Source organism: Camelus dromedarius, chromosome 9 (assembly GCF_036321535.1).
Source record: "Camelus dromedarius isolate mCamDro1 chromosome 9, mCamDro1.pat, whole genome shotgun sequence".
Classification (NCBI taxonomy): Eukaryota; Metazoa; Chordata; class Mammalia; order Artiodactyla; family Camelidae; genus Camelus; species Camelus dromedarius.
Genome location: NC_087444.1, coordinates 27,584,537 through 27,610,934, shown reverse-complemented (window position 1 = coordinate 27,610,934; position 26,398 = coordinate 27,584,537). Strand labels below are relative to the sequence as shown.

At 44.9% G+C, this 26,398-nt stretch overlaps 1 long non-coding RNA gene across 1 annotated transcript in view; it reads right to left on the bottom strand.

Moving 5' to 3' along the window:
* The window catches only part of LOC116154815 (uncharacterized), a 584,547-nt gene that overhangs the window by 138,903 nt on the left and 419,246 nt on the right, over nt 1-26,398 (bottom strand). The window lies entirely within an intron of this gene.

Genomic DNA, 26,398 nt, shown 5'->3' with positions numbered 1-26,398 from the left:
CCTTTGTTATCTTACCACAAAGACATTATATTATTAATGAATCTTACGTACAAGATGGGGTTGCCATGGAGACATGAGGTTACCCTAACACCTGCTCATGCTTTCACATTGGGTCAGTCAACAATGTCAGGGTGGTAGAGATGTCATCTAGATAATATTTATGGATGAGGAGTCTGATGGGTTAAAACAGGGTGCTACTTGTGACGGTCATTTCCCATTGGAGCCACTAGCCTGATTTCTGATTCATGAGCATGGCCCCAGTCCCCATCCCAGGTGGCGAGCTCCTTGCCATCTTGTGCTGCCTCCTATAAAGGTAGGAGCAGATGAACGCATGCCAAGGTAGTCACCACTACTAGAAAAACCAACTCTAACCCCTTTAAATACATTATAGGAAGTGAAAATGTTAATTAAGCATTTATTTACTTAGGTCAGCTCTAGACACACGGTGGGCACTCCATAAATATTTGTAAAATGAATAAATGAGTGCCCGCAGTCAGATTCTTTGCCACCAGGGAACCTGCAGCCTAGTAGGGATTCAAACAAAGATACCACTGGCCCATCCTCCCTGCCACTTGCGTGACCCCCTAAGGATGACACACGGCATTCCCTGGCATCCACACATTCTTCCAAGCCCTTTTGAATATAATTATGCATTCTGTTTGTATCACCTCTTGGGATAATGAAGACCATATGTTAAAATTCTCAGTGGAAAGTAGGAGGACTACATTTATTTTGTGGGTTAAATTATCAGCACGCCCTCGGGAAATCACCACGTTTAATATACTCAAGGTGCTACAAGAAGGTTCAGACCAATAGAGTGGAGACGGTTCTTTCTTTGCCTTGAGGAAGTTAGAGTGAAAACAGAAAAACAAATCAAGCTGATATGAACCAGATGAAAAATATGATACATTTTAAATTTCACATGACCCCATTCTTTGGACATAGTACACACCAAATCTACAGTTGTTAAAGGCACACATTTCTAATGACACTGCTTAGACCATCTGAAATAACACTTGAATGATTTTCAAAAAGTATTCTAAATGTCTGGTCAATCGTATTGCCTTGCTTTCAAGACAATCCAGTTTTGGTTTGAAGACTGTGATCCTAAAGTGCCAGATGCTAAGAGACGAGTGAAAAATATAGCTCTGTTATTTAAATCTATATACCAAACAAACATCAGGAAGACTGAGAGAGGGCTGGCATGGTGAGTTACAGGCAAAGATTGACAATATTGTGTGTATGCTTAAAGCTGTGCTTATACACAAATCTTAGAAAGTCTTCAAAGTATTAAAATCTTCTAAAGTGACACAATAAAACATGACTGACATTGACTACAAGTCAATTTTAATTATGAAAATTAATCATTTAAAGCTTATATATTTATTTGAGAGAGATAATATTCCCTAAATATTGTCCTCTAATTATTTTGCTACTATAAATAGATAGTGATGTTTCAGAGGATAGAGTTCCTTTGTCGTGCCTGGCAGACTAAACAGAATTTTATGTAGTTATATGTAGAGAATGGCTAAATCTTTCCTTTGAGATATATGACAGCCATAAAAAATCCCAGGAGCAGAGATGATGTCATATATAAGACTAATTAACACACCTACAGGATAATGTATGTTATATGGTCTTTAAATTTTTATTAAGGTCACTGTGAAGTATGGTTTAAAACTAATGATGGGGAAGACTTTGGGCTCAAACGCTACCTGTGGGAGTGAGGAACAGCAGTGGAGTCCTCGCATGGAAATAATGAGATAGCCTTTAACCCTTTGCCACAAAAGTTCATTATCCCTGAAAGAGAGCCCTTTGAGGGATGGAGACTTCAGAGAATCACAGGAGGTTGTCAGGTGGACCAGTAGAGAGATGGCATCCGTTCAGAAGGAAGATCACGGCAAAGGCATGATGGTGATGGTTAATTCCAGTATGTCAAAATAGAAGGGAGAAATGGTGGGAGATGGGACAGTAGGGAGATAGAAGATAAAAGCCCAGGTGTTGCAGAGAGATTTTTGTTTTGATCCTGATGGTGAGGGAGAGCGTGGTAGAGAAAATGGTGATCCCTTCTCATTCTATCTGCTCACCCTCATTTTTGCACTCACATTTAGAGGCAGCCCTGCTACCAGCTCTGGCCAATAGGCTACCGGCAGGCGTGATGGCTGTCACTCCAAGCTAAAATTAGTAACAGATGGACCTGAATCCTCTCCCTCCTTCTCCTCCTCTGCCTCCTGAAAACCCAAGGAAATTGCAGTTGAGAAAGCATAGCCACAAATGCCACAGGAAAGCTGTCCTCCAGAGTTGCCTAGACCCACCGTGGACTTTGCATGAGCATTAAGTAAACTTCCAGTGGGTTAAGCCACCATGATTTTGGAATACTCCAGCCTACCCTCTCCTGTCTAACAAAAGAAAACTTTTGAGCATTATAAGATGGGACTGATAAGATTAGATAGGCTTATGAGGAAGATGTTGTGGCTGACTCAAAACTGAATTATTCTGGAGAACTATGAGCATAACAATTATTGGCACTTGTGGTGACCTAGTCCTTTACATGGATGGATGTTCTCATTGGATCCTCATGACCCTTTGAGATTGACATTACCATTCTAATTGCTATACAAGGTCAAGAGATCATGGTGGCCCAGAATTCAAAATCAGTCTGACTTGAGAACCAAAGCCTTAGCATTTCACCGTAACCTGAGTCCTTGATTTCCTATCATAGTCAACCAACACTAATGTCCCATTTAACATACTCTCTTGGTTTTAATTTTTGAGCTTTTCCACTGAAAAAAGTTTAGCAATATCTGCCTCTTCTATTCCCCCTCCCCAAATTCCATTAGTAACATTGGCCTCTGGGGACATTCCTTCATGAAATACCATCAGGTTAGCCTGGCATTCCCACCTGCTCAGGCAACAGGTTTGGTCAGCCCCTTGTGCCCCCAAGTTGAGGTCATCGTATGTCCGGTAGGTCAGGGGCCGTGGGAAGGATTCTGTGGGTTTGAGAATGCTGTGTGATTACGAACAGACTCTCAAAAGTTTAGAAAACCCTCATCTTCCATGTTAGTGTGTACAGAGAACACTGTGGGGGAGGAGGAGGTTGGAAACAGCACCAGGTAGGGAAATGGTGCCAAGAAGATACTTAGGAGCTCATATTAGGCTTCTTGCCCAAATAGCCAATGGATCTGAAATTGCGGGCATAAAGCAAAAACTTGGCACAGGATTCGAGGTGATGAGTGTGCACGATGCCTTGGTTTGTGCAAGGGAGGGAGTCTGATGGGAAGAGTTTCAAGTCATAGATCTAGACAATGTCTGGGTAAGTCTCATGGAGCCAGAGAGTGTCCCAGCCTAGGACTGCAGCCATTTTGTTGCAGAGAGTAAATAAATGCACTGCCAACATTGTATTAAAAGAGAAGGAGAGAGATCCATATGAAAGAAAAGCACTTAGAAGCATCTAATAGTTGGCGAGACAAATGTCCTAGGGCTTAGAGGGGTTGATGAGTTGTACGCAGCACTGATAAGTCCTCCATGAGTGGAAGACTCATTTTGTCTGTCCCCCATCTTGAATCACCTGGGGTAAGCAGAGTAGGATGCCAAAGACAGGAAGGAGGAGAGGGAGAAATATCTTAAGTGGTTACAAGTCATCGTGTGAGATTCTTTACCTTGATTGTCAAAATGGACTTTCATAACAGACTGATCATGTAATGATATTAGGCCAGTTAGGGCCATGGCTTGGGGTGAGTGAGTGAGGCAGTAGCTTCAAGAAAAATTTAAGGAGGTACCTTGTGTTTGCATAACTCAGGCTCTCTCCTCACCCTAAACCTGGTCCCATCAGATCCCGTCTTTACTTAAAATTCTGATTTCTTTTCATCATGGATTTTTTGCATTAAGTTTTAATTTTATTAAATATCACATTACAATATTATTCACCTTGATCACCTCTTAAATTTTGGACCTGCAGCAAATGCCTCACTTGCCTCACCCTAATCCTGGCCCTGAGTCCCATTTTGCAAATCAGAAAAAGCCAGACAAAGCTCAGATAACATTTGTACTTTGCCCAAGGCAACACATCTAGTCAACACAAGAGGAGATTTCAAACACAGAAAGGCCTGACTCTGAAGCCCCACTCTTTTCACTTCACTGTCTCTGCCAAATAAGCTTATCTGTTATCACTTGGGTAGGTGGGAGCCTCAGCCGAGATGATGGTTTTCCAACAGGGGTGTCCCTAGAGGACAATGTTAGGATGGAAATGGGGAAATAGGACCTAGACAGCTAAGCCCTTTTCAATGGTTATAATATAACCAAGAGCTAATGTTAAAAGAAGAAAGAAGACCTTACCCACTGGACAGATAGCTGAGGAGCCTACTGAGTTAAAAAGAGAATTTCTGAACACCAAGTGGTCATTGACATCTTCACAGAAGCCATTTTTCTAGGACTCAAGGCAGGGGGAAAGAAAAATATTTTATTTAGGACTGTACCATGGTATGAATGGAGACTTCCAGAGTCAACATCTAACAAATGATGTGTAACAGTGATGAATGGGAATTAGGCATGTGGTTAAAATGAATTCAAAGCCCAACGAGCTCCTGCAGATGACATTATTTACTTTTATGGAGTATGACAATTTCCACAGCCTTAGTGAGAGTTATGTTAAGAGGGTGAACTTTATCACCTGCAAACATAATGCTGGAAACAGTATTAGGCTGTCAAATATCTATTGTACTAGTTAAGTTATTACTTTTTTTTTCCAAGTTTCTGTCTCCTCTATTGGCCATAAGCTCAGTGAGGACAGACGGTATGTCAACTTTGCTTAGTCTTTTAGCCTTCATGCGTAGTAAATGCTTAATACATATATTTGATTAAGTAATGAATTTCAAGTGTATTTCTCAGAGGTGGGAAATTCCATGAGATGTTTTTGTCAGAGGCTAAGCTGTATTTCAAACACAGTGTCCTCAGTAAACACATTTACATTCCCTGAGGTCAAGGATGCTGACTTTTATTTGGTCCTTGAGGAAGTCACAGCTACTCCTGTCTCAGATGATTGGCACAGGCTTTGCTTTCTGCTTGGAGCGACTACCTTCATGACTTTCCTGTCTCCAGCTTGTTCCAACTCCTTAGACTCAACTTTAATATTGCCTCCTGAGAGAGACCTTCTCTGACCAGCCAGTTTTGGGGGGGTTCTTTTCAGCCTCTTTTCCTCACTATCCATCATCCTATTCCATTTCTTCACATTTCTTCCTCTCTGGAAAGATTTCATTCTTTTACTTGCATTCTTGTTTCTTTTCTGATTTGCCCACTAGAATCTTATCTCCTTGAAGCTATTAGACATCATGGGTCTTTTTCAGAGCTCAAAGGGTATATTGGCTTTAGAAGCACTTGATAAATATTCGTTGCATGATTAAATGAATTGATGGGTGAATCAAAGCTACACAGCCTTACTAATTTGTCTCACAAAAGAATGAGGGAGACCTGAATAAATGAGCATGGACAAATCTCCAGGATACATTAGACAAATAAAAAGAAGAAAATGATGCCTACAAGAATCCGACATACTTTTAGATTTGATGGTATATGTGCACATGTTTAGACAGAATCACTCTCCTGAGCTTACCTGAAGGTCATCCAGGAAGCAGTGTGGACTAGACAATTATGCTTAATGGAAATATACATTTTTAACTTAGATCATCGCTAACAAGCAACACTTCCCAATCCCATGAAGGGAATGGAACATAACTCTTCCAGTCACGGAAAAGATGTAGATCATGGTGGAGAACCTAGAGACAGATCCAAGTTCTCCACTTAGCGAGTCTAGCATGGTTCTGACATACAGTAGACACTCACTGCCACTTCACTGGTCACAACGATAAAAGGTCATGAGCACAGGCCAGTGGGAAGTGGATTCTGAGATGGAGATTTACATGCAGAAAGATTATTAGGAACAGCTCCCAGGATCAACATGTGCATGGGAGTGATGGAAGTAGGACCAGGCGGAGGGAGACATTGGGCTGGGATGCAGCAGTAACGGAGGTTTCAACCAGTCTCTCCAGGATCTGAGATTGTGCTTGACAGTTGTCCCAGTTGAGATAAGTGGGTCAGCCCTTCATATAACTGCACCTACAAGTTGCTGGATGTGAAGCGCCTTTAGGAAGAAGTCATGACTTGGGACAAAGCAGCTCTCATCAGCCAAGGGCGATTCTGAAAGAGGCAGAGCCTGTGGGCCTGCGAGCTTCAGTCCTGAAGGTGGGTCTGATGGTACACCACTGTTACTGCAGCTAGCTGTCACAGGAGGGCATGAATTTAATGACTGTGAACTAAGTCTTATATGGCAATCACAAAGTGCCAGCCTACAGAATAATACCACCACCACCACCTCCATTCTAGGTGCTGTGGATACAGCAGTTTAAAAAAACAGATGAAAATGCCTGCCCTGTTTAAACTCATATTCTAGAAGGTAGAAACAGATAAGATTGATAGAGCAGGATGGATGCATGGATGGATGGACAGGTAGGAAGGATGGATGGATGGATGGATGGATGGATGGATGGATGGATGAATGGATAGATAGACAGACAGACAGGCAGATGGATAGATAGATAAATGAATTAGCCTGAGATTGTAAAAAGTCAAGAAAAATAAGGCAGAGGAAAGAATGGGGTAATTCTGAGGCCGAGGGGAAATCCAGTGTTTTATAAGTGATCACAGAAGACCTCACTCAAAAAAAAAAAGCAGTTTCTGATCAAAGCCCTGAAGGAAGTGATCAAGCCACAGGTATACATGGGGCAGGATGTTCCCAGCTAAGTGAAAAATGACCACAGCTAGCATGTATTGAAAGCGCACCCTGTGTCAGAAACCCTGCTAAGTGTTTTACAAACTCTATCCAGTTTAATCCTCCAACGGGCAGTATTAGTTCCCTTTCCTTTGAGAAAACTGAGACCTATAGAGATTAAGGGATTTTTTCCTAAGGTCACTCAGCAAGCAAGCGTAGGAGGCAGGATCCAAACCCAGTGTGAAACTTTAAAGCCTCCTTTAGAGGAAGGAGAACAAAGCCGGGGGTGGGGGTGGTCACTGGACTAGACTTGATCAGAGAGGCATGTCCCGGCACTGGGACAGCACATGTCCCCTGAAGCTGGTTGTGACTGCACATGCCTAGACACTCCACCCAGGAATGGAGGAGTGGAAATCCTGACCCGGTCAGCCCGATTTCAAAGCCTGAGTGGCTTACCACTTGCTACCTTGTCTCCCAAAGAGCCCCCATTGGGTAAGTGCCAAGTGGTCAGTCTGGCTAAGATGGTAGTGCCCAGACAAGGCATTCACTGTCTTAACCAGGTTTCCTGGTCCACTTCACAAAACAACCAACCAACCAACCAACCAACAAAAACCAGAAAAACCCCAGGGCTTGGTGAGGAGAAACAGCAGAACAAGCGGGGCGGGTGTAGACGACGTGGCTGCCTGCCATTGGCTCCGTGCCCTCGGGCCCCATCATATCTCCTCAAACCCCTGACAGAATTATTGGCCCCTTTGGCACCTGACCCCCCAAGCATCCTCCCCAGCCCCCAGGCCACCGTACACACAGGATGCAGCCTCGGTGAAGAGGGACAGATGGATCTGAATGAGGACAATCTGGACCTCATCCAATGCCTCACGTTTGGCTTTTCCCACACAAATCAAGCTGATTCTGCACCAGAAGACAGTTCAGCATTTTTAGCAAACCCTGAACTGAGGGAGATTGAAAAAGAGGCTAAGAGAACTGTTGCTGTTTGACCCAAGTTAAGTCTTGTTTCTCACAAGAGTCTTACCACGGAGGTGTGTTATCTCCCATTTATGGAAGAGCAGCTAAGAGCAGCAGAAGGTAAGGACCAGCTACACCCCTCTGGGTCCATTCCATAGATGTCCACATCAAAGTGTGTACTGAGCTGTGTGCAAGGGATTCTCAGTCAACAAATAGTGACTAAGTATGGAATTAAATCCTGGAGATATCAGGATTTAGATTAAAAACAGAAGCCCTGTTGTCAAGGAGTTCGCGATCTAGAAAGGACCTCTCAGTCCTGGCTGAATTTTCCTTAGACCTGTGACAACCTCCATCAACTTCCCCCCAAAAAACAAACCAGGACCAACTCCAGGAGATGCTGACCTAGAAACATGCCAGTTTCTAGGAATGTACCGAACCCTGTCCTCACTTGATCCTCTCTTTGAACAGGACCCTGTCTCGACTCTATCTCCTTTTCTGCTCCAATTGCAAAGTCTCATTTGGGTCAGTTTCATTCTCCTGAAGTTCACTCCCACGTCTGCACTGGTGGCCTAGGGTCATCTCCACCTAATGGTTGACATTTTGGACCTTTCTGCCCCCAAGCCTGGGCAAAATTCACAAGTGAAACTTACAAAAGATGCAAGCTACCAAGACATTGCTCCTTATACACATGGAAAGCCTTCTGTTTATTAATTTCTTGGATTCCTTCTTCACTTGATTTCTTCCCTACCCGACTCTTTTGCCAGGAGGCCTAATACTAATACAGTTGTGGGGGTTTTCGGGTGAGTGGTTAGGGGGGTGGGAGTGAAGCAGAGGGAAGTGCAGTCAGGGGTGAATCAAATTAGTGGGAGATGCAAACCTCCCCAAATGGGGGCTTCTGGCTCCTGACTGATTAAACCGCCCCTGATGCCTCTCTATCTCATTGCTTCCTCCGTATTTGAAAGCATCCAATTCGCCTTGCCGCTAATCTCCATTTTGCTTTTCTGACTTTGACTTGTTTAATCCTTTTTTCAAGTCTCTTATCTGACTCATCAATCTTTAAAATATTTTGGAGAAGATGTTTTCTTTCCTACTGGAGAGTAGCCATCATGTATAACCATGGGGCCATGTGTTAATTAGGAATCTAATCTACCATTTCCCAAGTGGGCCCTGATAACAGTTTTGCAGAAAAACTAAGTTTGAGATATCACTTCCAGAAGACTTTGGTTGGCTTCGTTCTTTGGCCTTTCCGTCTGGAAATGCGTTCTCTTGAGTCATCTATCTCAGCATTCGTAACATACCTGATGTAAAATTAAAAAAATATGACCGTTTGCTAAAAATTAGGGGGGAAAAGAAGACCACAGATTATTAGCTGTTTTCCTCTTCTTATTTTTTCAATTATATCTCCTCTTCCAAAAGTTGAAATTTCTTCATATTCTCGGATCCCACCCTACTATCACCGCAGATGTGCCTATGTTCAATTTCCATCCATTTCCTGACCAAGCCAGATGTTTCCTGGCCATAACTATGACACTCGCCCGATGTCTTTTGGTGCGTCCTTTGGCCAGGACGAAAGCTATTTCCAGTCACCATTTTCTCACACGGAATGAGCACCTTCCAACGTGGCCTTCCTCAACCTTCTTTTCCTTTCTCACCATGCCTGCCAAGAGGGGTTCTGAGCAGCCTCCACCCAGTCCGATGCTGAGATATGGTCAACAGGGAGCCCCTAGGATCCCGGCCAGGTCAGCGGCATGGATGAAACAGCCTCACCAACTGCCCTCCCCCCACCCCGCCACTTCTCTTTCTCCACGTATGGGTGACTCTGGGTTCTGTGTCATGAAGAAAGACCTTTTTTTCCCCTAAATCTTATTGATGTGAAGCTTCAATCAAGCATCCTGTAGGATATCTCTCATCCACCTTGAAATAGATCACTCATGGGGCTCATATGATGTCACAGACTACATTTCCTGTCCACAAGACATTAACGTATCCGACTTGGCAAGCTAGTTAGAAATATGTGATTAAATCCTCAGAGTTGGTTGCTTATTCCAGACAAGGGGGAAGAAGAGAGAGGAGTAAAATGAGTGGCACTGGATAGACTCACCGCGCATGTCCCCACGTTGCAACACAAAGAGCTAACCCCCAGGAGTTTCAGTCATTGCGTTCACAAGATTAATTTGATGGTGTTGAATAGAGACGGCGCCTCCTATTAATTTTATCAGAAAAGGTTCTCTTTTCCTACCACAGGTATGTGTGTGCATTCACATCACTCATATGCAAGCGCCCGTGGTCCATGGTGTGAAGCATAACGTGCTTTAGAATAAAACAGAATGCTCAAAAGATCAACGTCGCAAGCATTTCCTAACAATAGATCTTAAATAAAAAATAACAAATATTAGCCAGCCAGAAGAACTATAAATGTTACCAAGCAAAGTAAACATTCCATTTGTAATTGTTATTGGAGGTGGATTAATATGAAACACTCAAAATGGCAGCCTCCTACTTACTCAAGGGGCTGGAGAAAAAAATGCTGAACTATGTGCAAGTGTAACTCTGAAATTATGTTGGCTATTTTGCCAAGAAAAGGAAATATCAATTCAAGAATTTTTATAAAGAATTATTGCCTACTCACTATGTTTTTTTTAGATCACTTCCTAAATTAGAACGTGGTAAGACAGAAAGAAACCACTTGATTTTTCTTGGATACCCACATTCCAGCCATCTTTTAAGCTCCCCTCAATTCTGCCGACTTTCATGAAATTTCCTTGCTGCCCAGAGTTTGTGTCTAGCCATTCTTTCCATCAATTCCACTTCAACTTCTTGCCAGGATTATGGCTAGGGACAGCCTAGTCCAAGTCACCATTGTTATTCAGCTGGGTTACAGAGGTCTCCATTGGTCATCCTGTGTCCTTTCCTGACCTTCCCCAATCTCTTCTCCCTACCTCATGCAGCTGGTGCAATCTTTTAAAAATATAAATGTGTTCATTTTACTTCCCTTACTTTAAACCCATCATTTGTTTTAGTAAATGGAATACATCTTCCAAAGCTTACCTGGTCCTGTGTGACACATCCTCCCATCCTCCACTTGCCCTCTTTGCTCCTGTGCCACTGAACGCCTTTCAGTCCCATGAATAAGCCGAACTCTTTCCTGCCTCAGAACCTCTTACGTGCCGTTCCAAATCCCTGGAAAGCTCTTCCCCCAGCTCATGGACATTTTTAACAATTTCTCCAGGTGAGTTTTTAATGAGCACTAATGCTTGCCCTGTAAAGGGCCAAATATTTTTGGTTTAGTGGGCCGGACAGTGCCTGTCAGCTCTGCTCCACTGTGCCCATTTTAGCCTGACAGCAGCCACGGACAATACACAAATGAGCAGGCACAGCTGCGGGCCAATAAAACTTTATTTACAAAAACAGATTCAATGACAACAACAATAAGAAAGCAGATCTTGCCTGTCGGCCATAGTTTGCCAACCCACTGGTATAAAGAAGTTTTAAGTAGGGATATGCTTCCAAGTCCCTTTAGGACACTTTTTTGTAAAACAAACACCTGAACTCCTAAAAGTATACATATCTACATTTTTTAAAAGCTCCATAGATTTCTGATGGACAATGTAGGCTGGAAAGAAAAAAGGAGATTATGTAGATATATATTTTTATATATTGTATATAATATATATTAAAATGAAGAAGAATCTCAAAATAGCTCCTTCCATTCCCCAGTAAATGGGGCTCCCTAGAAGGAAGTGGTGAACTCCCTGTTCCTAGAATATTTGAAAAGAAAATCAGTAAGGCTCTGGCAGACATGATGTTTAAGAATTCCTGTTGAAACTCAATGAACAGAATAACACCACTATCTCCAGAGCACTTTACAGCTGAATGGTGAGACAGGAAGAGCTTGAACTCCGGCATCAAAGATACTGAGTTTAATCCCAGGTCGACAATGTATTAGATGTTTAATCTTGAAAACTTTTCTTAAGCTTTCTGAGACTTGGTTTGCTTCTCTATAAAATGGGAGACTGAGTAACACTTGGTTGGCGTGGTGCCAGTCTGGCTATAGTCTACGTGCATGAAGTGGTTAGCACAAACTCTGACTCTAAGTTCTCAACAAATTGTATGCATTTTTAGCATCGGTGTCCCTACTTCTGTTTTCTTAGTCCCACCTCTCACTACATGGACCCTGTATCAGAAATTCCAGCTTGTAGCCTAGAATGTCTAAAATGTGTCCCGTGGATGCTGGGCTCACGTTGCCCCATCTGGCCCTCTCATAGTCTTGTGACAAGCTAGGACCTTTCTCGAATATCATAATCACTTGTGGATCTCCATTCACGTCATCTTTGCGGCATCCACTCAGCTGTTCAGAGTCCTTGTCTGCTCAGCTCACGGGAGGTTCGCGTGGGGCACTGAAGCTGTTCTTTCAGAAGCTTCTAGGCAGAGCCTCTGTACCTACATGACTGTCCCAGAAACTTCCTCAGGCCATGAACAGATCTTTGGCCAGATACACATAGCTAAAAGTTGACATTTTATGCTCTTTCTGTGCTCAAGCTGTGTGCCCCACCTTCCTTGTAATTGTACCCATTGTTGGGACCGTGGGAAGCTCTGAGCTAAGAGACCACCTTTTCTGATTCTGGGACCTGCCGTCCCTACACATCCTCCTTCCGGGCCAGCAGTCCCGAAATTACCCTACAAAACATTGTGCAATACTGGCTTGGGTACAAGAAGTTATCAGCCCGAGCTTCCTACACATCCACATGGTGCTTCTCAATATTTCACCTTTGGAGGAAACACAGGCCCAAATCATTGGTTTCCAGAGCCACAGATGGTGCAGATAAATCTCCAATCAATATGTGCACTGGGAAGTTCTTATCAGTGGGAATGGATCCTAGGAAGTGTTCTCCAGCTGATGTCATCACACTCAGCAAGCCACCAACAACCCTCCTGATGGGTCATCCTGTGTCACAGATGCTCAGCCCTACACCTTCAAACCCGCTTCGGGCCTGAGCACTGCAAATTTCATAGGTGCCCATGTTACCAGAGAGTGGGAAGTAAACAAGTCTGGTGTTTGGGCTCTCCTTCGCTGGCCCCATTAGGCATTATGAACCCTTGTCATGGAGAAAGTTCTGACAGAGCAGCAGCTGAGACAAGGCATCCACTTGGAAAGTGGAAACTCTAGGCCCATCCTGAGGGACGAACTGAATCACCCGGGAGTTTGCTGATTCATCGGGACAGCGCGGGAGCCACCACGTCAATCAGCCAGTGCTCGCCAAATTGCATCCCACAAGTTAATTACAGCTGACTTTCATTCCTATCTTGGAAAATGAACTTGAAGTCCATTTACTAGAAGGAAAGTCTGCTCTCAAACCTTGGGTTTTCAAAGCAGTAATGAAACTGTCTAATGTAACAGACAGCACACCTGCCTTTCACCCATGTGCCACCTTGACACGGGCTGATCAGTGACTTCCTGGAGCCAGGCAGGCTCTCTTCATTCCTCCCAGAACTTTAAAAGATGCTAACTATATACCTACACAGATGACTAAAATATAAAGCGTGACTTAGGGTAGAATGAACTGGTGCCAAGTGAATGCCACTTAGTAGGACTTCAAATATTTAGTGGCTGTTGTAGATTACACACATGCATATGTGTGAATTTTACAGACGTTCACTGGGGACATAGTCAAGTCCACTATGGCCAGAGGGAATACAGTAGTAAGCAAGATAGACACAGTGCTGGGCTCGCAGAAAACTGAGGCCTGTAGGGGCAACAAATATCAAATAAATAACTAACTGATTCAATAAAGATAGTGGCTTATATTAGCCATGGTCCTCCAGAGAAAGAGAATTCATTAGGTTATGTGTGTGTGGAGAGAGAGACAGAGACAGAGACAGATTGAGAGAGAGATTGAGATGGATTGATTTACTTTAAGGAATTGTCTTGCAGGGCAGACTGACAGTCTGGAGACCCTGGGAAGAGGTGTTGTTACAGCTTGAGTACAAAGTCCATCTAAAAGCAAAATTCCCTCTTTCTTGGTGGACCCCAGTCTTTTCTCTCCTAAGGTCTTCAACTGATTGCATGAGGCTCACCTGCATTGTGAATTATTAGTATTAGTAGTAGTATTAAATTGTCACTGATTTAAATATTGACCTCATCTAAAGTGAACCTACGTGATGACATCTGAATTGACGTTTGTCCAAATTTCATGGCCTAGTCAGGCTGACATGGAATTAACCATCACAGGTGCATCACAGTTAAGGATGGGGTGCCACAAGAGCATACAGGAGAAGACCTGGCCTAACCTGTGGATGCAGGAGGCAGACTTCTAACATGGAAGGACCCCTGCCTCTAGGTGGTCACACCTTGAGTGCGGACTGGACTTAGTGACTTGCTTCAAACCAGCAAAATATATGAAAGGTGATGGGATGCCATCCCTGAGGTTCGGTTATGAAGTTTGTGACTTCCATCTTGCTAGCAGACTCTCCCTACTGCCTTCTTGATGAAGCAAGCTGTCATGTGGGAGAGGCCACAGAACAAGGAACAGGACACGACTGTCAGTCATCAGTCACAGGAGAACTGAGGTTCTTCAGTTCAACAGCCCATGAGGAACTGAATGCTGCCAACGACCGGCAAGGAAGACTCGGACAATTCCTTCCCTAGCCTAGCCTTCAGATGACTGCAGACCTTCGACTGACACCTTGCTGGCAGCTGTGTGAGACATCATGAAACAGGGGACCCAGCTAAGCTGCACCCAGATTCCTATTCCAAAGAAATGTTGAGAGACGTGTGCTCTTTCAAGCTGAGAAGTTTGGGGACAATTTGTCAAGACCTAATACAATAAACGGATGGAAGCTTCACCAGTGAGGTGATGATTGATGTGTGGCATGAAAGGTGCATGCCTGTGAGAGGGTGTGTCCTTATCTTAAGAACACAGCAGTAGGCAGAGGCTTAGGGAGAGGGTCAGATTGCTTTTGCTCAGACCCAAGAGCAGAGGGGAAAAGTGTTTTGCTTCCTATATAAGAGAGAATACCAGAATCAGGGCAGTTGAGTTTCTGCTTAAGTTTCAGACATCAAGGAACTTCCCCAGACTCTAAACACCATGGGATTAGGAACAAGCTCTGAGTGATCTCATCACTGTCTAGCTGGTATTGGCACACAGTAGGCACAATAAATATTGATCGAATGAATGAAAGAAAGGATGAACGAATGGGTAAAGAGAGCTCAGAATCTATCCAGATTGAATGAATATATTAATAAATATGTTTAGCCTGGTGAAGATTTTTCAGGAGAAGCGATCTCCTAGTCGTTTGGGGATATCCACTCTACCTTTGGCTGGTGAGGAACAGGCTGAGGTCTTGAAGACCATGAATGATGACATGGTCCAATTCACAAGTCAGGGATGTCCCAGCCTAAATCATCTGTTAAGAGTGGCTGACTCGGCATTTTAAATTAGGAGCAACTGTTGTGAACAGGAATGAGGATGGGATAAAAAGAGTTCACAGCGGAGCAGGTCACTTGTTAATAGGCTAGCTCGCTGCCAGGGCTTTCCTGCTGATGTGGAATTCTGCAGGCCACAAAGGGCCCCCGGATGGGAATGCTGCTGCTACGCGACCCACATGCTTCTGGAATCTCCAGCGGGCTCCACCTCTCCCATGGCTCTGGGCGTGCAGAGTGAAAACCACCCAGCCACTCAGTTAAAGGCCCAAAAGTTGCGGACCTAAAAGCATCAGCCTCACCTGTTAGAAGTGCAAATTCTCAGCACTCCAGACAGACCTACCCAATCAGAAGGCAGGAAAGAAAAGCAAGACAGTAATCCATGTTTTAACAAGTCCTCAGAGGATTCTGACGCCTGCTTGGGTTTGGTTTACAGGGAAGGGAGACGGTAATGCAGGGTCCTGCAATGCTCTGGTGGGAGATGAGACCATAACCAATGGAGGCAGTGGGAAGAATGGAGATGTGGAGGCAAAAGTAAAATATACCTAGAAAAGTTAGGATTGCTGAGATTGGATGATTGATCAGATGCAGGAAGTAGACGTGAGGGGAGATTCTAGGCTGGCTGTGGATTCTAACTTGGATATTTGGTTGGGTGGATTTGGCATGAGATACAGGATTTTAAGCAATGAAACCAGGAACATCCCGGGCAAATGTGGGATTTAGTCATCCTGGCAGGAGAGTTTTAGAAATGGATTATGATGACAATGATTGTATGGACTGAACCCTGAAATTCATATGTTGAAGCCCTAACCCCAATGTGACTGTATCTGGAGGCAAGATCTTTAAGAGATAGTTAAAGTGAAATAAGGTCCTAAGGTTTGGGTGTTAATTTGATAGGAGTGTGGTCTTCTAAGAGGAGGAAGGGACAGAGCGCTCTGTCTTGTGAGGATGCAGCAAGAAGGGGCCCACCTACCAGCCAGGAAGAGAGCTCTCACCAGAACCCAACCTCGATCTTGCACTTCCAGCCTCCAGAACGGTGAGAAAATAAATTTATGTCGTTTAAACCATCTAGTTTACGGGATTTTGTTATGACGGCCTGAGCCGACTACGGTGATGATGGCTTTATTTAGCGAGTATTTATTATGTGCTAAACGCTGCGAAGCCCTTTACACAAATCTTCTCATGTAATCCTTATAACACTCTCTGAAACAGGCATGGTAATTATCCTCAGTTTACAGATTAGGAGACTGAGGCTTAGTCAGGTAAAACCACTGACTAAGATTGCACAGCTAATCAGTAGCAGGGCTAGGGCACTGGTTTCCATTTTGAGTGTTCATTGGAATCATTTGGGAACTTTAAAAAATACTGGTGCCTGGGTCTCACTACCAGGGGTTCTGATTTAATGTAAGTGGGGTGCAGGTTGCACCCACTGGGATATTTGAAACAGGCAAGGCTGAGATCCACTGTATTCAAGTCACCTAGGAAACATGTAAAGAAACTCATATCCAGCCTCACCCACACTAATTAAGTCAGCAGTGCAGGCATTGCTCGTATCCATACACAGTTGCAAACACCCAGGCTAGAGGTGGAACCCACGTCTGCAGCTTCCACATATCAGACAAGGCACTTCTTCTGAGTTGCTCATTTTAAACACTTGAAGAATATCTAAGAGCTGTGTTGGGGGTATACACCCTAACACACAGATTTATAAAGCAGGTTGAAGTTGGGACTAAAAATAAAGGCTTAAAATCTTCAACATGAGCATGTAAATCGAGATCAACCCAGGTAATGAGCACAGAAATAGAGAATTCTAAAGAACACAGCTGACTTTGGGATGTTGAAATATTCTGCTTCTCAGTCATAAATCAGTCCTCAGAGAGCATTTGAATATTGTTTTAGTGAGACTCTTGCCCAAGGCACAAAGATCAATTCTGCGCCTTCCTTGGTACACACAGCCCAACAGGGACAGAGACTCTGCATAAAGCTCAACCCATAGAGGAACAAGGGGTCAGCCCAGACTTGGGACTCGCTGCTTGGCAGCTGTCATTCATTCTCCCATAACGTGCCTGGGATGTTGGGTGGACTTTGTGGTTTAGCACCATTGATTCAAAAAAGTCAAGTCAATTAAGAAGCATGATGTGGATATGATACCAGGGAGGAAACCTCCAGACCAGAGTAAAAGAAAAAAACAAGTCCTCTGTTTTTATTACAAGTGAGCCTACTGAAAACAAATGTATTTCTGTGTCATGAGAATAACAAGCAAAAAGCAGAAGAAGTAAACATTTATTTTTACATTATTTCATTTTCTATTCTTTCAGAGTCTAAGTTGAGAATCCTATTAGGTCATAAAATATCTTGTCCATTTCTGTGTCCTTAAGGCACACAGCAGTTGTTGGAGCACTGTCAATGCTCAATAAATGTTTGTTGAATGAATTATCCTTCTAAAGCTAAAGGATCATAGGACATGTGCTGATGAAATAACTCAGATTGGTCAAAAGTAATCAAGGCAATCTACCCAGACAGAGGGGATGTTTTGGCTCAGTTCTGGAAAAGATATGAGGGGCCAAATCTGACCACGTCGCTAATTCTTCTTAATGTATTTCACCTTGTAAGAGGGCACGTGTTGCTTCCTCATTCATTTGCAGCCATGAGATGTCATAGCATTCAAGAAGGATAGACCATAAAAAGAAGCAGCTTGTTGATAGTCGGGAAAGTATGGAAAGGGAGGAAGAGAACTTTGAGACAAAGTTAATTTGATTTCTTATGCCAAGGATCATCGATCTAAAAATGGGATGTTTTCTCTCAATGTTCTATCACCTACCTGTCTATATGTATGTCATATATTATCTCTTCATCAGTCATCTACTGCTTTCTGATAATGCGAGAATAGACTCCATTTTCTTTCACAAATTTTCAAGACATATTTATAAAACATTCTAACCAAACTCCTTAGAAAAATCCTGAAAGAACTAGGTTCAGGTGATGAGAAATTCAACTACTTGAGTAATGCTTTCCAGGTAGTAATTATCTTCCTGCACGTAGTCACATTTTGTTAAATGTCAAAAGTTTCTTTTCTATCAGAATCAATAAACTGGCCAGAAGGTTCCACAAGCTTGCCAGCCTTTAGGGGGCTTTTCTCAGCTGGCAAAAGAACTCAGTTGAAGAAACCATTTATTTGATGAAATTGGAGGATCCCCAAATTCATAAATCAATTTCCAAACTGCAGGAAAAAATATTACTTTTTAAATGCTTCTAATTGTTATTCATTATTCTAGGCCTGTGAAACATCACCAGAGTGGTTTATTGATGAGACAGCCTTCAAAGAACATTATTCAGGCACAGGGATGTGAAACGCTAGCAATCACACCGAAATAACAGATGCGGGATAGGGCGCCTGATTTGATGTCGCTGGCTTTGGGCTAATTTGAAAAATAGAGAGGTTTTAGTTAGTTTGTTTTTCATTTGCATGTCTTTCTTGGGTTTCTTTTCCTTTTTAACGAAAAAGACAAAGAAAATTATGGGAAAAAAATTAAGAAAAAAATTAAGTGTTAGAAAGAACACTGCCACCAAGTCTGGTTTTTCTCCCAAGTACTCTCTCTGTGGGCCACTGTATCTATTTGGAGACTCACCATGAACTTCATGTCTGATAACTCTAGCAGGATTTCTCAGAACCTAGCCTGCTGGGCAAGGAAAGTACCAGGCCTCCCTGGGAAGTACTTTCACAGATCCACCTGCATCATCCAGGAAACACCTGGAAAGAGCCCCAGTCCTGAAAGGAAAATTTATGGCTGTTTTTCCATGAGGACATTTGAGAAATGAACTGTGTCTTTGATAAGCCAATGCCAAACAGTGTCCTGTACAGAGCCCATACGGCCAAAGGGCTGTCTGCATGGTGTACACAGCACCAAGCAATTAGCTTTGGGCTTCACCTAAGGCATCAACAGTTGACCCATTCATTCATTCATCCATTCATTCATTCATCACTCATCCATCTGTTTATGGCTCATCTTAAACACAAGAGAAGACTTTCCACAATGCCTTTCAGCTGAAGCCCAATTTATTCGTCCCTTTTAAGCTTAAAACTCCTCCAAAGCCATGCATATCGATGCTCTACACGTCCTCGACTTCCATTCTTTCCATACTCCACCTACACAGCTGTTATTAAGGTCACCATCTTGGCAAAAGCCCTGTGGTCAGTTATCTGAATTCCTTTTGGTCAGTGACTCAGTCTCATTTGACTGACTTGACCGGTCACTTCTGAAGACACTCCAGCTTTCAAATGCCATCTATACACTGATGCCTCTCTCTTCTCACTTATATCTCCAGCTCTGTCTTCTTCTTTGGGTTCTAGATATGTCAACCAGCTTCTCTCTTCACATCTTCACTTGGAAATCTTCTAGGAATTTCCAATGGGATGTGTCCAAAACGTAACTCTTAATTCCCCCCAACTCCAAACCGTTCCTCTGACCATGTTTTCAATCTATGTCAGTGGCACTTCTGTCCACACTGTTGCCAGACCCCAAATCGTAAAAGTCACTCTTAATTCCTATTTTGCCTTTCTCTGCCCTGCCTTGATGATTCTATGTCCAGAATGTATCTGGAATCCAATTTTTTTTTAATGTTTTCCCTTCCCCACTCTGGTTCAAGCTACCATCCTCTCTCTTCGGTTCCCTCCCACAATACCTTTTTTTCTTAACCCCTCCCTACTGTTTCCAGAGACAGAATATCCTAAAAGTATAAATCAGATCTGATTGCCTAGGACACCACTCCGAGGACTTCCCACTGCAATAAAAATAAAACTCAGATTCCTTAACTTGACCTACTGTGAACTTGCCTTTGCTCACCTCTGACCTCTGACCTCTGGCACTGATCTCCCATCATGCTTCCATGCTTCCTGCTCTCATTATAATATATCTAGCTTCTCAGCCCTCCCTTCTGTCCCTTGACTTTTCAAAGTTTTTTTTCTTCCTAAAGAACTTTTAACGGCTTTGTTTCTTTCAGGAAAGTTGGTCTTCTAAATTACTGCATCATGCATTTTATCTACATTAGAATTAAATGAAGAGTTAAATATAAAATGCCCAGGACTCTACCTGGATTAACTGAATCAGAATCTCTAAGAATATGTGTCTTAAAGCTCCTCACAGAATAGAATTAGTACACAGCAAAGGCGGGAACACTTTGCCCTCCGTGTACACAAGGATGCTCCCTCATCATGTACATCTCCAAGCACTGTCATCTCTCCAGAGATGGCTTCTCTGGCCACTTCAGCTAAAGGCTCCCCCTGTTCTCTGACACCCACTGACTTGCAACCCACTACCCTGTGTTCCCTTATAGCACATGTTGTTACCTGAGATTCGCTTACTGGATTCCTTCTTTATCAACTATGTCCCCCTCTAGAACAGATGATGATGATGATGGGGTCTATGTGATGTTTACTGCTTATTCCTGGTGCTAATCACTTTGTCCACTGGCCAGCAACCCCATCATATGACCCCCTACCTTGCTATGGAGGCTGGGAAATTTAGGCCAACTGTGATCCCAGGAAGAGGACGCAAGTCAAATGGTCATCTAGCATCTTTGCCACACAGCCTGGCAAGAATATGGTTTTCCAAGCAGCCAAGGAAAAGCTTCCTAATTCCGAGTCCCCAGAGGAAGTGACATCTAAGGAGAGACCTTGGAGAGAGTAAGAAGTAGAGAAGAGGATGAGGGAAGAACAGGATTTCCACGTAGAAGCTCCAACATGGCTGCCTGTGTTTAAGGATCTGGATAGGACAGCACAGCACATTCCAGAAAGTGGAAGTAATTTTAACGTGACCGCATGGCCTGGGGAGTGGAGTCTGGGGACTGTCCCTGAGAGATGAGGTGGGAGAGAAGGGCACAGGTTATGAAGTGCTTCATAATCCACGAGAAGAACTTTGCACTTTCTCCTGAGATCATCTGGGAGGGAGGGAGAGATGCCTGGTTTGATCTGCACGTGAAAAAATTCATCTGGCTAAGGTGTGGATGCCAGGGATGTGTGGGGTGCTCGGTGGGCAAGTTCTGAGGCCCTGGAGACCAGTTACAAATTGCAGTAATCTGGGCGGGACTTACATGTCTCATTTTTAAATGCCAGAGAGAGAGACTTAAACACCATGCCCATCTACTTGACAGATTATTCTGCGTAATAAATTTTTGAAAACTGGATTAGCTGGGTGATGATTCCTCAGAGCACCAGCCAAGGGCTCGGTGGCCCCGATTGGGTCACGCCGAGTTCAGGATGCCTCTTGTTCTGCTCTGAAAAGCCTTCTACTTGCCCTGCCACGGTGTGAGGATTGCCTAGCGGGTAAATGAGGAAAACCCAAGTTCAAAGGAGCTGAAGCAAAGAGGGAAGTTTGTTAGTTCAGGTAACAGAACTCTGGGGCGGGGGAGGGTGACCGACGCTACCTTCACAGCTCTCCCTCCCCACCTTCCAGCTTTGCAGGCCGACTTCCGGCTGCGACCTCGCCTGCCTCGCTTCCTGTCATCACCTCTACCCTCTCTTTATGTTCCAGCTGACCAGGTTGCCAGGGAGTTCCCGGCAGTGCCGAGGGCACCCATGTCTCCCTGCCTCTGGACACGGAAGACCTGGAATCTTCAGTGTCTCCCTTCTTCTCTGCCCGATTCGTTCCCGTTAGAACTTCCGGCTCTGAGCCACCATCACCTGCTCCAAGGAGCACGCCCGCCCTGTCTCTGATGGCTGGGTGCCTTCCTTGGTGTTCCCCAGCATCCGGTGCACGCCCCATCACATTTTATTAAATATTTTTTTGACATTTTCACTCACTTTTCTTGTTACTCTGTGACCTCCCTTCATCTTTGGACATCTCTTTATACCCAGCACTAGAGACTGGGTTTGGCGAACATTGGGTACTTAGAAAGGCCACCCTAGCCCTGTGGATTTCTGCTCTAGATAACATTTTCCTTGGCTTGACAGGAAAATATCAGCCAGACAATGCAGTTCCTGTATTTACTATGAATAAGAATAGCTTCAGTCATCAGATGATAGTATATGTACTTCACGTGGAACAGGTGCCGGGACGGTACCAGAGCCTTTAGGCACTGTGTCATCAGCCCTGTCAGAGGGGACGGCTGTCTACCCATTTTAGAGACAAGGAAAATAAAGCTCAGGGGGTTTAGGCAAGCCATCCACGGGCACACAGATAATAAGCAGTCGCTGATGGACCTGGAATTCAGACCTAGGCACATCTGTCAGTCAGAGTCCAGAGGGAGAGTCCACCCCTCACCTGACTTGGCTGCACCCGCATCCCCCCAGTCTACCTCCTTCCACTCTCCCCATCACTTGTACGCTTCGGCCTCGTCCGCCTTCTCCCTAACCCTTGAACGGCCAAGCTCTGAGCCTCCACTCTTCCTAATGCTTCCCCCAGAGACTTGCCTGCACAGGATGCTTGTCAGCCCTGGGATCTCAGTTCAAAGCCACCTCCGCCTGGAAGCCTCCCGGGGCTCCGCATAAAACAGGCCGGTCCCACTCTCACTCTCACCCCGTTCTGTTCCCAAGCTTTCTCTCTGAACACCTGCAGTCATCTGTCCTCAGTGGCCTTCTCTCTCTCCTAAGAGGATGTCCACTCCAAGAGGGCAGGGAAATTACATCTTTTAGGGGGGGAAATGTAAGCTGACCTTCAAAATGTAAAAACTGAAGTTTTACAACCAGTAAGCTATGAAAGGTGTTTGTTTAGAATTCTGGTCATGTTTTGGGGTTTTGCTGGGGAAACTTTTGTCCTTTGCAAACTTGCTTCCTGTAAGTAGGACTTTAATGCAGCCTCTAACATTTTCCCACCTTCTGAAGTCTACTGCCTTTTCAATTTCTTGACCTTCAGCTAAAAAAAAAAAAAAAAACAAAAACAGGGTAGTGTAAGAAACTGAGGTCTATTCTAGTCTCCACACCCTGGGTAAGAATAGGAATAAGAGGAAAAATACGAGTCTCATCAGTGATGACGGACAGAAAAATAAAATAGCAAATTGTATGCAGCATCGTAATGATCATTTCGCTGGCGCCCATTTTAATCATAAATAGCATCAAAATGAACACAGTCCCACATTTTGATTTGCATTTGGAATTCCAGCTTGTCCGGGTTGCTCCCAATAACACCCGATTGAACGCTGCGTGCCCAAGTTAGCTGTTTGGTGACATTTTGGGACAGAAAAAAAAAAAAAAGCCATTTTAATGGCTACTCGATTTTTTTCAAAATGGAAATAAATCAGAAAATAATAAATCAAATTAGGGCAATTATTTAAAAGAGCAGGAGAATGGGCAGTGATTCCACCAGCCTCTGCGGCGTTCGTCTGGTCCCTCGCCCTGGCATTCAGAATGCACGCGGTAAACATCTGTCGAATGAACAAACGAGTACTATTTGCCTCTGAAAGAATGTCAGCTCTCCTCCAGGAATTCAGCGTTCGAGGGTTGGGCAGAGCCAATGACCGCTGTCACCCTAGGAGGACAGGTACCCCAGTGACACAGCAGAGGGAAGCCAGGAGGCAGTGACAGTTTTCAGCGCACAGAAGTGTGATGGGCATGGATCAGTTTTCTCCTCCGTATCTTTCTCACATCCATCAGAGTTGAGCTCAACGTCGTCGTGGTACTGCCTCCAGGGAGCGGCAGCCGAGCAGGCCTGGGTTCACGCACAGGGCCGGGGAGGGGGCTGGGAAGGCCTTTCTCTCACTCTCTTCGCTAAAATGTTCTCCCCCGGGTTTCTGAGCAATCTAAACAGAACTAATTCTAACGTGCCAGTTTGCACTGCCGGGCAAACAAAAGCAGCATTGGAGCCCAGCGATGTGGTCATGCCACCCCACGCCCCCTCTGCCGGGGTCTGGGCCAGGGCTGCGTCATCAATAGGCCCCTTGTGGCCCGTCTCGGCCCCCGGGGGGCTACCGGGGGCCTCGCTCCTCTCAATGGGCTCCCTCTCCGCCACTGTCTTCCCGTAGCAGTTTATAGTCTGGAGGATATAGACTGCACTCCAGTGAGTCATCGTGTCCACCAGCCCCTGAAACTTATTTGCCACACAGAGTTTATTGGCCTTTGTGATGGGGACAAAGGCAGGCTTGTTGGATGCTGGACACAAAAGGCAAGCACAATGTATGGATTTCTGAGTAACACAAAGGCCGGGAGAGCAGTGGCCGCACAAACGGCTGTGTTACCGAGCAGATGGGGGCCCCTTCCCCGCCTCTTTCCAGCTTTGCCACGAATCTGTCCAACCTGGCTCTTCAAGAGGCTTCTAGCAGGCGGGGGGCAACCTGAACTAGGCAGGTCGCCCAACAGAGACCGGCGGACTCACGCCAGCAGGGGTCTTCCTGTGCGCAAAGCGGGGCCCGTGCTTACCGGGCACGTTTTGTAAGTTCTGTACGGGACCGCAAAGTGAATTTGGAGACTGGAGAAGAGATAACACGTTCAGAAAAATATGTGTCCAAGTGTGTGTGCGTGTGTCTGGGTGAGAGTCTACACATGTGAGCATGTCTGTGTGTGTCTGTGTCTCTGTGCACATGTGCAGACATGAGTATTCCTACTGCGTGTGTCTGCACACGTGTGAGGATGTGTGTGTGTGCCGTGAGTGTGCGTGAGAGTAGGTGTGCGTGCCTGTGTGTATGTGTCGCTGTGAGTGTCATACATGTGTGCGGCTGTATGTGAGAGTGCACACGTGACAGTGTATATGTGACAGTGTGTGTGTCTGCATTAGGATGTGCGGGGTACGAGAGTGGACGTGATGAGTATCTGTGTGTCTCTCTGAGTGTATGTGAGGGTGTGGGGCATGCGTGTGCAGGGAGGTGTACTTGAGTGTGTGAGTGAGTATACGAAGGTGTGTGAGAGTATTCTGTGAGGCTGCTGAGTATGAGTGCGACAGTGACTGTGTGCGTGTGTGAGTGTCTGTGCACACACACTGACTGGGAGGTCAGGACAAGCTGGTTAACACCCCTCCACCCAGAGGAGACACCAGCCCAAAGACGCCCGAGCCTGCCGCGCCTCCTCCCAACCATGATGGCTCGACTGTCACCCTGCCACCTGACGGAGGGACCGTGTGAACCCGGTAGGGCCACGAGGGATCACAGGAAGGGTCTGCGAACGGCGGCGGCTTTGGCGACTGCTGGGGGCTCTGATCTCTGATGTGACCAAATCAGCGCCCTTTCCCACATGACTGCCAGCCCGTCTCGTGGGAGCACTGCCCTGGCCTGCGCTGCAGCTTCTCCAGGCCCTTCCAGCCCCAGTGTGAGTCCTGCAGACACTGTACCAGTGCAGCCCCTTGTCGACAAGAGCAGAATGACGAAGTGTCAGAACCTAGAAAGTTCTCTGGCTGCTTCCCTATTTTTATCAGTGCACCTATCCACCAGCCCACATCAACAGTTCTTCCTCCTCCTCCCCTCCTCCCTCCCGCTCTCTCTCCTGCTTCCCTTTTTTCTCCCTTCTCTCCTCTCTGAATGCTCAACTCAGACATAACTGTCTGCCCAGTTTTACCAAGTCTTCCTCCCCAGTTGGCCACACTGACAGACCACCTCTTGTCCCCTGCACTAACGCTGACAGAAAATATTTATGAAGTGCTTCCTCGATGAGTTGCTTTGCTTAAAATACATTAAGAAAACATGATGTGGTTTTGAAAATACCATAGCTCTGTCTGATCGTGGGCACAGGACTCGGCTTTGCAGAGCAGACACGTCCATGAAAGAGGATACTGGGTTTCCATCAATCATGTACTCTTTTCACAGAGCTCACTGTAAAGCCAGATACCCACCTTCATCTTCACTTCTCATTCATTCCTGATGGTCAGTAATTCTTCAAACTCTTGTGAAAGTGTCTTCGCAGGAGCTGAAGCTGCTAATGAGTAACCGCTGTATCACAGTAAGTAAGTTCACTCACTCATCCCTTCGTGTATTCATTTCTTTACTCGGTCTGATTATTTCACAAATATTTTTAAAGTCTCTCTATATGCATTGGCGCTGTTCTAAATTCTGGGAATGTAGCCACAAGGCAGAGGAAAACACTTTCCCTACAAAGCAAACGTCTAAAGGGGGGAGACAATGGTGAATGAGAAAACAAATAAATACAAGCAAATTCCAGAGCCTAAGCTCCCCAATGTCTCTGGGCCTCGGTTTCCTGCCTGCAAAAACCAGGACTTAAGTGGTACTGGCCACAATACAAACGACACACAGGATGCTCCCGTCATAATACCTTGCAAAGAGAGACAGCCAAGCCTACAGCCTCCCACCACTTTTATATAAGGCATCCTTACCTC